The sequence below is a fragment of the Coregonus lavaretus genome (genome assembly GCF_964263955.1).
Source record: "Coregonus lavaretus genome assembly, contig: HAP1_SCAFFOLD_2545, whole genome shotgun sequence".
NCBI classification, from domain to species: domain Eukaryota; kingdom Metazoa; phylum Chordata; class Actinopteri; order Salmoniformes; family Salmonidae; genus Coregonus; species Coregonus lavaretus.
Window position 1 is genome coordinate 27,847 of NW_028163865.1, and position 17,697 is coordinate 45,543.

A 17,697-nucleotide genomic window follows, 5' to 3' on the forward strand; every position below is an offset into this window, starting at 1 on the left:
GGTTGTGGACAGGTGTCTTTTATACTGATAACAATTTCAAACAGGTGCCATTAATACAGGTTACGAGTGGAGGACAGATGAGCCTCTTAAAGAAGAAGTTACAGGTCTGTGAGAGCCAGAAATCTTGCTTGTTTGTAGGTGACCAAATAATTATTTTCCACCATAATTTGCAAATAAATTCATTAAAAATCCTACAATGTGATTTTCTGGATATTTTTTTCTCATTTTGTCTGTCATAGTTGACGTGTACCTATGATGAAAATTACAGGCCTCTCTCATCTTTTTAAGTGGGAGAACTTGCACAATTGGTGGCTGACTAAATACTTTTTTTCCCCACTGTACTTAACTGGTCTAGGTGGTGTTCTTGCATGGAGCATTGGAACTGAAAATTGTCATGTCACCTTAGAACTGTCATGTACTGAAAAGGCTCTGTGGAAAATATGTCGTAACTTCATATTTCAGCCAAGGAAAATGACAACAGATCAAACATGTTAAGTTGAAATAATGTATTAATTCAAAATAGCATCGGAGCTCCTAGAATGTGCGGCTTTCCCTTTTCTTTTTCAATGCAAATAGCAACATTTGTAATGCAAATAGCAACATCTGTTTTTTTCCATACAATCTACCTGAGCTGCTCAACCAGAGTTCACTGTATCCACCTAAGTTCACTGTATCCACCTAAGCTTCCAACATTCTATTCATTGTAAACAATGTACCTTTTGGCACAAATCAACCACTTTCCCAACATCTTAGACATTACATTAAGGCTGGTTTATACTTGGTCTAACGACATGTCTGTAGACAGCTGTCGCAGTGGCATCATGAAAATTCTATTGTCGTCTGTAAGGGTTGGTGTGAGGTGTGACCCAGGTGCGGTGCAGGATAGACAGTAGGCAGTAGGCAGAGATGGTGAAACAAGGATCTTTACTGGTGGTCCCAAAACCAGGATACAAAATAACGGACTTGTCACTAAAAAATAAAGGAGGGGCAAATTGGTCTCCAAAAACAGGCTGACAGCACACATACAAAATACTAACTACGACTGAAAACAACAATGAAACAGGGAGAAAACTTCTCAAGTACCTGTACATAAGTCTCCGATCAGACACTGAGTAGTACTGCTGGACATAGAGAAACTAGCAGAGAAAACAGAGCACGGGAACACAGGGATGTGAGGGCATAAATACACAGGTGAACAGGTAGACACAGGTGACACCAATAGGATGATGATTAGTCCCGACTGTGAGTGAGGAGGTGCCTAAGGTTGTCGGAGGATGACACCTAGTGGGTCGCTCCGGAACTGCGACCGACACCACATCTTGGGGAAGGCCGTGGGGAAGGACCCGGAAAACGTACTGCACCACCAACTTAGCCGTCTCCCGGGCCGACGGGAGTTTGGGAAGGGGAATGAAGTGGGCAGCCTCCGAGAACCCGGTCCACAACGACCAGGATGACTGTGTATCCATCAGAGGGGGGCTAGGGCGGAAATGAAATCCAGCGAGATGTGGGGCGCTTGGGGATAGGCAGGGGTCGGAGCAGCCCTGCCACGGGCTGACGTGAGCTCTTCGTGCACGCGCACACCGGGCAAGCAGCCACGAAAGCACGCATATCCCCCTCAGAGGGACGCGTATCCCCCTCAGAGGGACGCGTATCCCCCTCAGAGGGACGCGTATCCCCCTCAGAGGGACGCGTATCCCCCTCAGATGGACGCGTATCCCCCTCAGAGGGACGCGTATCCCCCTCAGATGGACGCGTATCCCCCTCAGAGGGACGCATATCCCCCTCAGAGGGACGTATATCCCCCTCAGATGATGGCCACCAGAACCTCTTACACAGGACGTCCTGGCGTCCCCCGGATGGCTGGTGAGGAGGATGGCTGGTGAGGAGGATGGCTGGTGAGGTCGGATGGCTGGTGAGGTCGGATGGCTGGTGAGGTCGGATGGCTGGTGAGGTCGGATGGCTGGTGAGGTCGGATGCGTGCGCCCACTGAAGCGGTCGTGAGCGTGCAGCCTTGGTTGCGTACAGTTGAAGTCGGAAGTTTACATATACTTAGGTTGGAGTCGTTAAAACTTGTTTTTCAACCACTCCACAAATGTCTTGTTAACAAACTATAGTTTTGGCAAGTCGGTTAGGACATCTACTTTGTGCATGACACAATGAGTTTTTCCAACAATTGTTTACAGACAGATTATTTCACTTATAATTCACTGTATCACAATTCCAGTGGGTCAGAAGTTTACATTATTGTTTTTTTTTTACATACACTAAATTGACTGTGCCTTTAAACAGCTTGGAAAATTCAGGAAAATGATGTCATGGCTTTAGAAGCTTCTGATAGGCTAATTGACATCATTTGAGTCAATTGTAGGTGTACCTGTGGATATATTTCAAGGCCTACCTTCAAACTCAGTACCTCTTTGTTTGACATCATGGGAAAATCAATAGATATCAGCCAAGATCTCAGAAAACATTTTGTAGACCTCCACAAGTCTGGTTCATCCTTGGGAGCAATTTCCAGACGCCTGAAGGTACCACGTTCATCTGTACAAACAATAGTATGCAAGTATAAACACCATGGGACCACGCAGCAGTCATACCGCTCAGGAAGGAGGCGCGTTCTGTCTCCTAGAGATGAACGTACTTTGGTGCGAAAAGTGCAAATCAATCCCAGAACAACAGCAAAGGACCTTCTGAAGATGCTGGAGGAAACCGGTACAAAAGTATCTATATCCACAGTAAAACGAGTCCTATATCGACATAACCTGAAAGGCCGCTCAGCAAGGAAGAAGCCACTGCTCCAAAACCGCCATAAAAAAGCCAGACTACGGTTTGCAACTGCACATGGGGACAAAGATCGTACTTTTTGGAGAAATGTCCTCTGGTCTGATGAAACAAAAATATAACTGTTTGGCCATAATGGACCATCGTTATGTTTGGAGGAAAAAGGGGGTCGCTTGCAAGCCGAAGAACACCATCGCAACCGTGAAGCACGGGGGTGGCGGCATCATGCTGTGGGGGGTGCTTTGCTGCAGGAGGGACTGGTGCACTTCACAAAATAGATGGCATCATGAGGAAGGAACACCTAGTGGCTCTGGAAATGCGACCCCCTCCTGTAACAGTCGTCAAAACTTGTAAAGTATTAACACAAAAACTACGTAATGAGCATGTCTATTGTCATGCGACAGTGAATTGCATTATATTCTTCGCATGAACAAGCAAACATGGAGGAAGCTGCTTTGCTCCTAATCTTTTTTAGGGCTGCCGTGCTCCTGAATATGAGAAGGCAGAGGAGAGGTAAAAAGTAGGAGACAACGACGTGTAGAAGATGAGAGCTGACGATCATATACTCTTCTCTCGTTACCTACGAATGCCACCGGCAACATACGACAAGCTCCTATCACCTGTTGCACCCTATCTACACTGAACAAAAATAGAAACGCAACATGTAAAGTGTTGGTCCCATATTTCATGAGCTGAAATAAAAGATCCTCGAAATCTTCCATAAGCACAAAAATCATATTTCTCTCAATTTGTTTACATCCCTGTTAGTGAGCATTTCTCCTTTGCCAAGATAATTTACATTTTTTTTATGTAGTAATTTAGCAGACGCTCTTATCCAGAGCGACTTACAGGAGCAATTAGGGTTAAGTGCCTTGCTCAAGGGCAAAGACAGATTTTTCACCTGGTCAGCTCGGGGATTAGAACCAGCGACCTTTCGGTTACTGGCACAACGCTCTTAACCACTAAGCTATCCATCCACCTGACAAGTGTGGCATATCAAGAAGCTGATTAAACAGCATGATCATTACACAGGTGCACCATGTGCTGGGGACAATAAAAGGCCACTCTAAAATGTGCAGTTTTGTCACACAACCAGGGGCGGTGTGTTCATTAGGGCGATATGGGCGACGCACTGCCAAACGGGAAAAGGAAGGGATTTTTTTTCTAATCAATTATATCACGGCAACAGTAGTTATCAGTGTTCTAATCTAGACGTCTGATCTGCCACTAAATGTCCAATCAGGGTAAAGTCGTGCTTCAAATGGCCCCACCCCTTTTGGGGCGATTTCAGTCAGGTTGAAAATCGCCCCAGAAGTCTCTCATAGACTCTCATGTAAAATCTTTTTTTTTCAAATATCAGAGCTTTCAATACAATCTCTATGGGTTCCGGGAGGGCTTGCACTTACGCGCTTTCGTCATACGTAACATAACCATGAACGTAACTAAGAAAAGAGCGGGTAGCAGCGTCAATCAATTCACGTACTACTGTCAAGATGGCTAGCGTTCAGTGCAACTCGATTGTCTCTTTGAAAGAAGTTCCTTTTTGTCGGCGAACAAATCAAGATAAATTGGCAACGAAACAATTAGGACCTCCCAGACCAAATTTAATAATTCAACAGGTTTCTACTAAAGGGGGAAAGTCCTACACCCGAGGATTTTCCAAAAATTGGTACGAACGAAAAACCTGGCTAGCAGGCTGCGATGTAGCTAATGCAGTCTTCTGCTACCCCTGCTTACTCTTTCACCCTGAAGGCGGCACGGCAGACAGCACCGCTTGGACAGCGACTGGTGTAACGGACATGCACCATCTTTCAGAAAAGATTAAGAAACATGAGCTGTCAAAGACCCACATGGATAGCTGTTTGAGATTGTCTGCTTTGGGGAGAGTGAACATTGCCACTCAACTGGATGAGGGATACAGGCTAGCTGTCCGCCGCCACAACGATGAGGTTAGCAAGAACCGCCACATCCTCAGCCGGCTAATCCAGTGTGTGAAGTTTTGCGGAGTGTTTGAGTTAGCTTTGCGAGGCAAAGATGAAACTGAGGGCTCCACCAACCCTGGTATTTTTCTTGGACTTGTCAACTTTGTGGCACAATTAGATGAGGTGTTTTATGGAAATGCATATTGTTTATGCAGTGTTGAGGAATGTGAAAGAACACCCTTGATTATTTTTACTGTGATAACTTATTTTGCTTTTGTAAGCCAACACTTTTGAGATCAGTCAATAAATGCTTCTGGTATTGACTTATATGCTGCCCCTGTCTTCATGTTGTTGCTGGACATATCTTTTTTAAAATGTGTGTAGGTCACCTAAATCATCAGAAAAATTGCCCCCCCTGAGAATTTTTTCAGGAGCCGCCACTGCACACAACACAATGCCAAAGATGTCTAAAGTTTCGAGGGAGCGTACAATTGTCATGCTGACTGCAGGAATGTCCATCAGAGCTGTTGTCAGAGAATTTAATGTAAATTTCTCTACCATAAGCCACCTCCAAAGTCGTTTTAGAGACCATGTGTTTGGCTTCGTATGGGCAAGGGGTTTGCGCCCCATGCTGTTACTACACAAAGACACACACACATTCATATATATACACACACACACACACATACACACACACACACACACAGTACCAGTCAAAAGCTTGGACACACCTACTCATTCAAGGGTTTTTCTTTATTTTTACTATTTTTTACATTGTAGAATAATAGTGAAGACATCAAAACTATGAAATAACACATATGGAATCATGTAGTAAAAAAAAAAGTGTTAAACAAATCAAAATATATTTTATATTTGAGATGCTTCAAATAGCCACCCTTTGCCTTGATGACAGCATTGCACACTCTTGGCATTCTCTCAACCAGCTTCACCTGGAATGCTTTTCCAACAGTCTTGAAGGAGTTCCCACATATGCTGAGCACTTGTTGGCTGCTTTTCCTTCACTCTGCGGTCCAACTCATCCCCAAAAAAATTTACATTTACATTTTAGTCATTTAGCAGACGCTCTTATCCAGAGCGACTTACAGTTAGTGAGTGCATACATTATTTTAATATTTTTTATACTGGCCCCCCGTGGGAACTGAACCCACAACCCTGGCGTTGCAAACGCCACGCTCTACCAACTGAGCTACATCCCTGCCGGCCATTCCCTCCCCTACCCTGGACGACGCAGGGCCAATTATGCGCCACCCCATGGGTCTCCCGGTCGCGGCCGGCTACGACAGAGCCTGGATCCGAACCAGGATCTCTAGTGGCACAGCTAGCACTGTGATGCAGTGCCTTAGACCACTGCACCACTCGGGAGGCAAACCATCTCAATTGGGTTGAGGTTGGGGGATTGTGGAGGCCAGGTCATCTGATGCAGCACTCAATCACTCTCCTTATTGGTAAAATAGCCCCTACACAGCATGGAGGTGTGTTAGGTCATTGTCCTGTTGAAAAACAAATGATAGTCCCATTAAACCCAAACCAGATGTGATGGTGTATCGCTGCAGAATGATATGGTAGCCATGCTGGTTAAGTTTGCCTTGAATTCTAAATAAATCACAGACAGTGTCACCAGCAAAGCACCCCACACCATCACACCTCCTCCTCCATGCTTTACGGTGGGAACCACACATGCGGAGATCATTCGTTCACCCACACCGCGTCTCACAAAGAAACTGCGGTTGGAACCAAAAATCTCAAATTTGGACTCATCAGACCAAAGGAGAAATGTCCACCTGTCTAATGTCCATTGCTTGGGTTTCTTGGCCCAAGAAGGTCACTTCTTATTGGTGTCCTTTAGTAGTGGTTTCTTTGCAGCAATTCAACAATGAAGGCCTGATTCATACAGTCCCCTCTGAACAGTTTCATCATAGCGCTTGATGGTTTTTGTGACTGCACTTGCCATAATATGGACTTGGTCTTTTACCAAATACAGCCATCTTCTGTATACCCCCCCTACCTTGTCACAACACAACTGATTGGCTCAAATTCATTGAGAAGGAAAGAAATTCCACAAATTAACTTTTAAGAAGGCACACCTGTTAATTGAAATGCATTCCAGGTGACTACCTCATGAAGCTGGTTGAGAGAATGCCAAGAATGTGCAAAGCTGTCATCAAGGCAATGGGTGGCTATTTGAAGAATCTCAAGAATAAAAACTTTTTTGGTTACTACATGATTCCAAATGTGTTATTTCATAGTCTTGATGACTTCACTATTATTCTACAATGTAGAAAACCCTTGAATGAGTAGGTGTGTCCAAACCTTTGACTGGTACTGTAAGTGCTGAGATCCTGAGGCCCATTGTCGTGCCATTCATCTGCCGACATCACCTCATGTTTCAGCATGATAAAGCACGGCCCCATGTCGCAAGGATCTGTACACAATTCCTGTTCTTCCATGGCCTGTATACTCACCAGACATGTCACCCATTGAGCATGTTTGTGATGCTCTGGATCAATGTGTACGACAGTGTGTTCCAGTTCCCACCAGTATCCAGCAACTTCGCACAGCCATTGAAGAGGAGTGGGACAACATTCCACAGGCCACAATCAACAGCCTGATCAACTCTATGTGAAGGAGATGTGTCGCACTGCATGAGGCAAATGGTGGTCACACCAGATACTGACTGGTTTTCTGATCTACGCCCCTACTTTTTTTTTTAAGGTATCTGTGACCATCAGATGGATATCTGTATTCCCAGTCATGTGAAATCCATAGATTAGGGCCTAATTTATTTATTTCAATTTAATAATTTACTTATATGAACTTTAACTTTAAGTAAAATCTTTGAAACTGTTGCATGTTGTGTTAATGATTTATACTGAACAAAAATATAAACAAACTCATGCCTACCAATTTCAGTGGGGGAAGACTTTGACCCTACGGTAAGTAACAGGCTCGACTACTCATTGATAAAAAGAGCCACAGTAGTGAATCGCGCTGAAAATAATCTGCACTGAAAAGACAGCGACCGTTGGCGAACTGACTATAGCTAGCTAGCTGGCTAGCTAACCAGACCGTTGGCGAGCTGACTATAGCTAGCTAGCTGGCTAGCTAACCAGACCGATGGCGAGCTGACTATAGCTAGCTAGCTGGCTAGCTAACCAGACCGTTGGCGAGCTGACTATAGCTAGCTAGCTAACCAGACCGTTGGCGAACTGACTATAGCTAGTTAGCTGGCTAGCTAGCCAGACCATTGGGGTCTGCCAATGCTGGAAGCCAGCGTCTCTGTCCTTTCAGCACCAGCATATCAATGCAAGTATAGGCTAGGCCGCCCAGCTGAATGCAATTCAAAATAGTTAATTTATCACAAAAAGGTTCAGCCTAGGCAGTGCAAATATATACAGTGCATTCGGAAAGTATTCAGACCCCTTGACTTTTTCCAGATTTTGTTACGTTACAGCCTTATTCTAAAATTGATTAAATCGTTTTTTCCCTCACCAATCTCCACACAATACCCCATAATGACAAAGCAAAAACTGTTTTTTAGACATTTTTGCAAAGTTATGTAAAAAAGAATAAAAAAAGAAATTTACATAAGTATTCTGACCCTTTACTCAGTATTTTGTTAAAGCACCTTTGGCAGCGATTACAGCCTCGAGTCTTCTTGGGTATGACACTACAAAGCTTGGCACACCTGTATTTGGGGAGTTTCTCCCATTCTTCTCTGCAGATCCTCTCAAGCTCTGTCAGGTTGGATGGGAAGCGTCGCGTTCTAGTCTGGGCTCTGGCTGAGCCACTCAAGGACATTCAGAGAGACGTCCCGAATCTACTCCTGGGTCGTTGTCCTGTTGAAAGGTGAATCTTCGCCCCAGACTGAGGTCCTGAGCGCTCTGGAGCAGGTTTTCATCAAGGATCTCTCTGTACTTTGCTCTATTCATCTTTCGCTTGATCCTGATTAGTCTCCCAGTCCATGCAGCTGAAAAACATCCCCACAGCATGAATGCTGCCACCACCATGCTTCACCGTAGGGATGGTACCAGGTTTCCTCCAGACGTGACTCCCTAAAACGCCTCACCCACTAGATCACTACCTAAACCGCCTCACCCACTTGATCACTCCCTAAACCGCCTCACCCACTAGATCACTCCCTGAACCGCCTCACCCACTTGATCACTCCCTAAACCGCCTCACCCACTAGATCACTCCCTGAACCGCCTCACCCACTTGATCACTCCCTAAACCGCCTCACCCACTGGATCACTCCCTAAACCGCCACACCCACTTGATCACTCACTAAACCGCCTCACCCACTTGATCACTACCTAAACCGCCTCACCCACTTGATCACTCCCTAAACCGCCTCACCCACATGATCACTCCCTAAACCGTCTCACCCACTAGGTAACTCCCTGAACTGCCTCACCCACTAGGTAACTCCCTGAACTGCCTCACCCACTAGGTAACTCCCTAAACCGCCTCACCCACTAGGTAACTCCCTGAACCGCCTCACCCACTAGGTAACTCCCTGAACCGCCTCACCCACTAGGTAACTCCCTAAACCACCTCACCCACTAGGTAACTCCCTGAACCGCCTCACCCACTAGGTAACTCCCTGAACCGCCTCACCCACTAGGTAACTCCCTGAACCGCCTCACCCACTAGGTAACTCCCTGAACCGCCTCACCCACTAGGTAACTCCCTGAACCGCCTCACCCACTAGGTAACTCCCTGAACTGCCTCACCCACTAGGTAACTCCCTGAACCGCCTCACCCACTAGGTAACTCCCTGAACCGCCTCACCCACTAGGTAACTCCCTGAACCGCCTCACCCACTAGGTAACTCCCTGAACCGGCTCACCCACTAGGTAACTCCCTGAACCGCCTCACCCACTAGGTAACTCCCTGAACCGCCTCACCCACTAGGTAACTCCCTGAACCGTGTCACGGTTTCGGCCGAGACTGCTCCTCCTCCTGGTTCGGGCAGGCTTCGGCGTTCGCCGTCCCCGGAGTACTAGCTGCCACCGTTGAATGTTTCGTGGTGTGATTGCTTTGGTCTGTCTTGTACACCTGTGTCTGTTTGTGTTCTGATTACGTGTCCTATAAGTTCCCTGTTTTGTATTGGTTAGATTGTGTGTTGTTGTCTGCCTGTATTTCGGAGCTGCGTGTTGACGCTCTGTTTGTTTGTTTAGTGTTTACGCATGGTTACGTATTCACTCGCCTCTGTTTGTTTCGAGGCCGTGTATTGTATTTTTGCACTTTTGACTAGTAATGTCTGTTGGACGAAGCCTCCGTGTCCTGCGCCTGACTCCTCCACCACATCCACATCGGTTCATCTGACAGAACAACACACCAACCATGGAGTCAGCAGGAGCAGCTGCGACACCCAAGTCGCTGGAGGAACGGATCAGCTATCAGGACACCATGATCCGGCAACTTGGGTCCGCCATGGACGAGGTGTCCAACACTCTGCGCCGGTTGGTTACTGGGGAGGTGCCCACGTCTTCTTACACCATCCCATCACCAACGGCCAGTCCTCCTCTCTCAGCACCGGAACCCAGGGGCATTCGGCTCTCGCTCCCGAGGGCATATGACGGTTCTGCAGCCGGGTGTCAGGGGTTCCTCCTGCAGGTGGAACTTTACCTGGCTACCCTACACCCAGCGCCCTCGGGATACGAGAGCGTCTCCGCCCTCATCTCCTGTCTATCCGGCAAGGCGTTGGAGTGGGCCAACGCCGAATGGAGGGGAATAGACGCCGCTACCATCACCTACGCGGAGTTCTCCCGCCGCTTCAGGGCTGTCTTCGATCACCCACCTGAGGGAAAGGCGGCGGGGGAGCGTCTGTTCCACCTCCGACAGGGGAAGAGGAGCGCACAGGAGTTCGCCCTGGAGTTCCGGACTCTAGCGGCGGATGAGGGGTGGAATGAGAGGGCCCTCATCGACCATTACCAGTGTAGCCTACGAGAGGACGTTCGTCGTGAGCTGGCCTGCAGGGACACCAACCTATCCTTCGACCAGTTGGTGGACATCTCCATCCGTCTCGACACCCTGCTGGCTACCCGCGGACTTCCCGAGTGGGGGTCGTCCATTCCACCCTCCAGCACCTCCGAGCCGATTCCCATGGAGCTCGGGGGTGCTGGCGCTAGAGAGAGGAGGAGAGAGAACCCGAGGGGGGCCATCCCCTGCACCAACTGTGGCCGTGGAGGACACACCGCGGCCAGGTGCTGGGGAGGGTCTCCTGGGAGAGGGGACAACAGGTCACGCACTGGGGAGTCATTTCAGGTGAGTAGGCGCCCCACTTACCCAGAGCTCTCTGTTGGTCACATGAGTATTCCTGTGAGATTTCCACAGGTGGCACCTCATTCCCAGCATAAGGCGCTAGTAGATTCAGGCGCAGCTGGGAATTTTATTGATCGTGCATTTTGTGATAGGTTAGGAATTCCCCTTCGGCCGGTAGAAGCCCCCTTTCCTGTCCACGCCCTAGACAGCCGGCCGTTGGGGTCGGGGCTGATCAGAGAAGTCACAGCACCACTTAAGATGACGACGCAGGGGGGTCATGAGGAGATCATTCAGTTTTATCTGATTGACTCTCCTGCGTACCCCGTGGTGCTGGGGCTTCCCTGGTTAAGCGCCCATGATCCTACCATTGCGTGGCAACAGAGGGCTCTTATGGAGTGGTCTGCCCAGTGTGTAGGGAGATGTCTAGGTGTTTCCTTAGGGGCTGTCACGATCGTCTAATGAGGGAGACCAAAGCGCAGCGCGTTGAGCGAACATGACTTTATTAAATTAAAGTACTCACTACAAAAAACAACAAACAATGACGAATCGTGAAGTCCTCAGTTACAATGACTGACAAGGAACAAAAACCCACAACACTAAGGTGAACACTGACAGTTTAAATATGGCTCCCAATCAGAGATAACGAGCCGACAGCTGACACTCGTTACCACTGATTGGGAGTCACACGACCAAACAAGGAAACCCAACCAAATACAACACAACCAATACCAAACACAACCAAATGAACACACCCTGGCTCAAAATACACAGTCCCGGAGCCAGAGCGTGACAGTACCCCCCCCTAAAGGCGCGGACTCCGACCGCGCCTACACCCCAAATAGGGAAGGGCTGGGTGGGTATTGCTCCTCGGAGGCGGCTCCGGCTCCGGGCTTGACCACCACCCTACTACAATCCCCCCGTAGTGCCCCCAGTCCGATCTGACCCAGTTAGCTGGATCAGGACTGCCGACGCGCACCCCTGGCTTGGCGCGTGAGGCAGGAATGGACCGGACCTGGCAGACGATACGCACCCTTTGCATGGTGCGTGGAGCCGGAACAGGCCTCACCAGGCTGAAGACTCGCATCCCTGGCTTGGTGCGAGTAGCAGGAATGGGCTGAATCCGGCTGACGACTCGCACCCTTGGCTTGGTGCGAGCAGCAGGAATGGGCTGAATCCGGCTGACGACTCGCACCCTTGGCTTGGTGCGAGTAGCAGGAATGGGCTGAATCCGGCTGACGACTCGCACCCTTGACTTGGTGCGAGTGGCAGGAACAGGCAGAATCCGGCTGACGACTCGCACCCTTGGCTTGGTGCGAGTAGCAGGAACGGGCTGGACCAGGCTGGCGACTCGCACCCCTGGTTTGGTGCGAGTGGCAGGAACAGGCCGGACAGGGCTGACGAAACGCACCATAGACTTGGTGCGGAGAGCAGGCACGGGTCTGACAGGGCTGGCGACGCGCACCACAGACTTGGCGCGGAGAGCAGGAACGGGCCGGACAGGGCTGACGACGCACACCACTGGCTTGGTGCGGGGAGCTTGGATGGGCCGGACTGTACTGGGGACACACACCACTGGCCCTACACCGGGATCTGGAACGGGCCGGACCGGACTGGCAACACACGCCAGTACCTCTCGCCGTGCCTCTACTTCCTCCATCCCCTCTTCGACCAGTGGCCCCCGTAACCCGACGGCCTCCTCCGGCAACCCACTGGACCGCTCTATCGCGGCCTCCTGCTGGTCCGACGTCGTGAGCCCCCCCCTAAAAATTTTCTGGGGTTCTCTCCTCTTCGTGGACCAGGCCTCCATCGTTCTCGCCAGACTATCACCCCACTGCTCCAAAGTCCAACCTCTCTCCTCTTCTCTTGGCTTGGCCCAGTCGAGACTCCTACTCAACTGCTCCCAAGTCCATCCTCTCTCTTCTTCATGCTGCTTGATCTGGTAAAGGTGGGTTTTTCTGTCACGATCGTCTAATGAGGGAGACCAAAGCGCAGCGCGTTGAGCGAACATGACTTTATTAAATTAAAGTACTCACTACAAAAAACAACAAACAATGACGAATCGTGAAGTCCTCAGTTACAATGACTGACAAGGAACAAAAACCCACAACACTAAGGTGAACACTGACAGTTTAAATATGGCTCCCAATCAGAGATAACGAGCCGACAGCTGACACTCGTTAACACTGATTGGGAGTCACACGACCAAACAAGGAAACCCAACCAAATACAACACAACCAATACCAAACACAACCAAATGAACACACCCTGGCTCAAAATACACAGTCCCAGAGCCAGAGCGTGACAGGGGCGACCTCGGTAGAGAGTCCGAACCAAGTGCCCGCAATGCGCATTCCCCCTGAGTATGAGGACTTAGCACTAGTGTTCAGCAAAACGAGGGCAACACGGCTACCACCTCATAGACAGGGGGACTGTGCGATAAATCTCCAAACAGGAGCGGCACTTCCGCGGAGCCGTGTGTATCCCCTGTCTCAAGAGGAGACTGCGGCTATGGAGACTTACATAGCCGAGTCCTTGGCACAGGGATACATACGGTCCTCCACTTCCCCGGTTTCCTCGAGTTTCTTCTTTGTGAAGAAGAAGGACGGGGGTTTGCGCCCGTGTATTGATTACCGTAGTCTCAATCAGATCACAGTTAAGTACAGTTACCCTCTTCCACTGATTGCGACTATGACAGAATCATTACGCGGAGCGCAGTTCTTCACAAAGTTGGATCTCATGAGCGCGTACAATCTGGTGCGCATTAGGGAGGGGGATGAATGGAAAACGGCATTTAGCACCACCTCGGGTCATTACGAGTATCTCGTCATGCCATACGGGTTAATGAATGCTCCTTCAGTCTTCCAATCCTTTGTTGACGAGATTTTCCGGGACATGCATGGGCAGGGTGTGGTAGTGTACATCGACGACATCCTAGTGTACTCTTCTACACGAGCCGAGCATGTAGCCCTGGTGCGCCGAGTGTTGAGAAGACTGTTGGAGCATGACTTGTATGTCAAGGCAGAGAAATGCCTGTTCTTCCAGGAGTCCGTCTCCTTTTTGGGTTACCGGTTGTCCGCGTCTGGTGTGGAGATAGAGGTAGACCGTGTGTCGGCCGTGCGTAATTGGCAAACTCCAACCACTGTAAAAGAGGTGCAGCAGTTCTTGGGTTTTGCTAATTACTACCGGAGGTTTATCCGGGGCTTTGGACAGGTTGCAGCTCCCATTACGTCCCTGCTAAAGGGGGGTCCGGTTCGTTTGCAGTGGTCAGCTGAGGCGGACAGGGCATTTGTCAAACTAAAGAACCTGTTCACCTCGGCCCCGGTGCTGGCGCATCCGGATCCCTCTTTACCATTCCAAGTAGAGGTAGACGCGTCCGAGACCGGTATTGGGGCAGTCCTGTCACAACGGTCCGGCACGCCACCTAAGCTCCGCCCCTGTGCGTTCTACTCCAAGAAGCTCAGCTCGGCGGAGCGCAATTATGACGTTGGGGACAGGGAGCTGTTAGCTGTAGTCCAGGCCCTAAAGGTGTGGAGGCATTGGCTTGAGGGGGCTCAACACCCTTTCCTCATTCTGACTGATCACCGTAACCTGGAGTACATCCGGGCAGCTAGGAGATTGAACCCTCGTCAGGCTAGGTGGAACATGTTCCTGACCCGGTTTGTTTTTAAGATCACATACATCCCAGGGTCCCAGAACGGTAAGGCAGACGCCCTGTCCCGGCGGTATGACACAGAGGAGAGGGCCATTGAGCCTACTTCCATACTGCCGGAGTCTTGTCTGGTGGCTCCGGTGGTATGGGAGGTCGACGCGGAAATCGAGCGGGCACTGCGTACCGACCCTACTCCCCCCGAGTGTCCTGTGGGGCGGACGTACGTTCCGCTCGAGGTTCGTGATCGTCTTATTTATTGGGCTCATACATCACCCTCCTCTGGACATCCAGGTATTGGCCGGACAGTGCACTGCCTTAGCGTGAAATACTGGTGGCCAACGTTAGCTAAGGATGTGAGGGTTTATGTCTCCTCCTGCTCGGTGTGCGCCCAGTGTAAGGCGCCTAGACATTTGCCCAGGGGTAAGTTACATCCCCTGCCCGTTCCACAACGACCATGGTCCCACCTCTCGGTGGATTTTGTAACCGACCTACCCCCTTCCCAGGGGAATACCACCATTTTGGTCGTTGTGGATCGGTTCTCCAAGGCCTGTCGTCTCCTCCCAATGCCGGGTCTCCCTACTGCCCTACAGACCGCCGAGGCCCTATTTACCCACGTGTTCCGGCACTATGGGGTCCCCGAGGATATTGTGTCTGACCGAGGTCCCCAGTTCACCTCCAGAGTCTGGGGGGCGTTCATGGAACGCTTGGGGGTCTCGGTGAGCCTTACCTCGGGGTACCACCCAGAGAGCAATGGGCAGGTTGAATGAGTCAACCAGGATGTGGGTAGGTTTCTGAGGTCCTATTGCCGGGACCGGCCGGAGGAGTGGTCTAGGTATATCCCCTGGGCAGAGATGGCCCAGAACTCTCTCCGCCACTCCTCCACCAATTTAACACCTTTCCAGTGTGTTTTAGGGTATCAGCCGGTCCTGGCACCGTGGCACGAGAGCCAGATCGAGGCCCCTGCGGTGGACGAGTGGATTCGGCGCTCAGAGGAGACGTGGGACCCTGCCCATGTCCATCTGCAGCGGGCCATCCGTCAACAAAAGGCGAGCGCCGATCGCCACCGCAGTGAGGGACCGGTGTACGCACCGGGAGATCGAGTCTGGCTCTCGACTCGAAACCTGCCCCTCCGCCTGCCCTGCCGGAAGCTGGGTCGGCGGTTTGTGGGGCCCTTTAAAGTCCTGAGAAGATTGAACGAGGTGTGTTACAGGTTACAACTGCCTATTGAGTACAAGAATATTAACCCCTCGTTCCATGTGTCTCTTCTCAGGCCGGTGGTAGCTGGCCCACTCCAAGAAGATGAGATAGGAGAGACCCCTCCGTCCCCTTTGGACATCGAGGGGGCCCCGGCGTACAGGGTCCGGACCATCTTGGACTCGAGGCGCCGGATGAGTGGTCTCCAGTATCTCGTGGAGTGGGAGGGGTACGGTCCGGAGGAACGGTGATGGGTGCCTAGGAGGGACATCCTAGATCCATCCCTCCTGACTGAGTTCCACCGTGGGCATCCCACGCGCCCGGGTCCGCGTCCTCCTGGCCGTCCCCGAGGCCGGGGTCGGCGCACGGCTGGAGCCGCGCGTCAAGGGGGGGGGTACTGTCACGGTTTCGGCCGAGACTGCTCCTCTTCCTGGTTCGGGCAGGCTTCGGCGTTCGCCGTCCCCGGAGTACTAGCTGCCACCGTTGAATGTTTCGTGGTGTGATTGCTTTGGTCTGTCTTGTACACCTGTGTCTGTTTGTGTTCTGATTACGTGTCCTATAAGTTCCCTGTTTTGTATTGGTTAGATTGTGTGTTGTTGTCTGCCTGTATTTCGGAGCTGCGTGTTGACGCTCTGTTTGTTTGTTTAGTGTTTACGCATGGTTACGTATTCACTCGCCTCTGTTTGTTTCGAGGCAGTGTATTGTATTTTTGCACTTTTGACTAGTAAAGTCTGTTGGACGAAGCCTCTGTGTCCTGCGCCTGACTCCTCCACCACATCCACATCGGTTCATCTGACAAACCGCCTCACCCACTAGGTAACTCCCTGAACTGCCTCACCCACTAGGTAACTCCCTGAACCGCCTCACCCATTAGGTAACTCCCTGAACCGCCTCACCCACTAGGTAACTCCCTGAACCGCCTCACCCACTAGGTAACTCCCTGAACCGGCTCACCCACTAGGTAACTCCCTGAACCGCCTCACCCACTAGGTAACTCCCTGAACCGCCTCACCCACTAGGTAACTCCCTGAACTGTGTCACGGTTTCGGCCGAGACTGCTCCTCCTCCTGGTTCGGGCAGGCTTCGGCGTTCGCCGTCCCCGGAGTACTAGCTGCCACCGTTGAATGTTTCGTGGTGTGATTGCTTTGGTCTGTCTTGTACACCTGTGTCTGTTTGTGTTCTGATTACGTGTCCTATAAGTTCCCTGTTTTGTATTGGTTAGATTGTGTGTTGTTGTCTGCCTGTATTTCGGAGCTGCGTGTTGACGCTCTGTTTGTTTGTTTAGTGTTTACGCATGGTTACGTATTCACTCGCCTCTGTTTGTTTCGAGGCCGTGTATTGTATTTTTGCACTTTTGACTAGTAAAGTCTGTTGGACGAAGCCTCTGTGTCCTGCGCCTGACTCCTCCACCACATCCACATCGGTTCATCTGACAAACCGCCTCACCCACTAGGTAACTCCCTGAACCGCCTCACCCACTAGGTAACTCCCTGAACTGCCTCACCCACTAGGTAACTCCCTAAACCACCTCACCCACTAGGTAACTCCCTAAACCACCTCACCCACTAGGTAACTCCCTGAACCGCCTCACCCACTAGGTAACTCCCTGAACTGCCTCACCCACTAGGTAACTCCCTGAACCGCCTCACCCACTAGGTAACTCCCTGAACCGCCTCACCCACTAGGTAACTCCCTGAACCGCCTCACCCACTAGGTAACTCCCTGAACCGCCTCACCCACTAGGTAACTCCCTGAACCGCCTCACCCACTAGGTAACTCCCTGAACCACCTCACCCACTAGGTAACTCCCTGAACCGCCTCACCCACTAGGTAACTCCCTGAACCGCCTCACCCACTAGGTA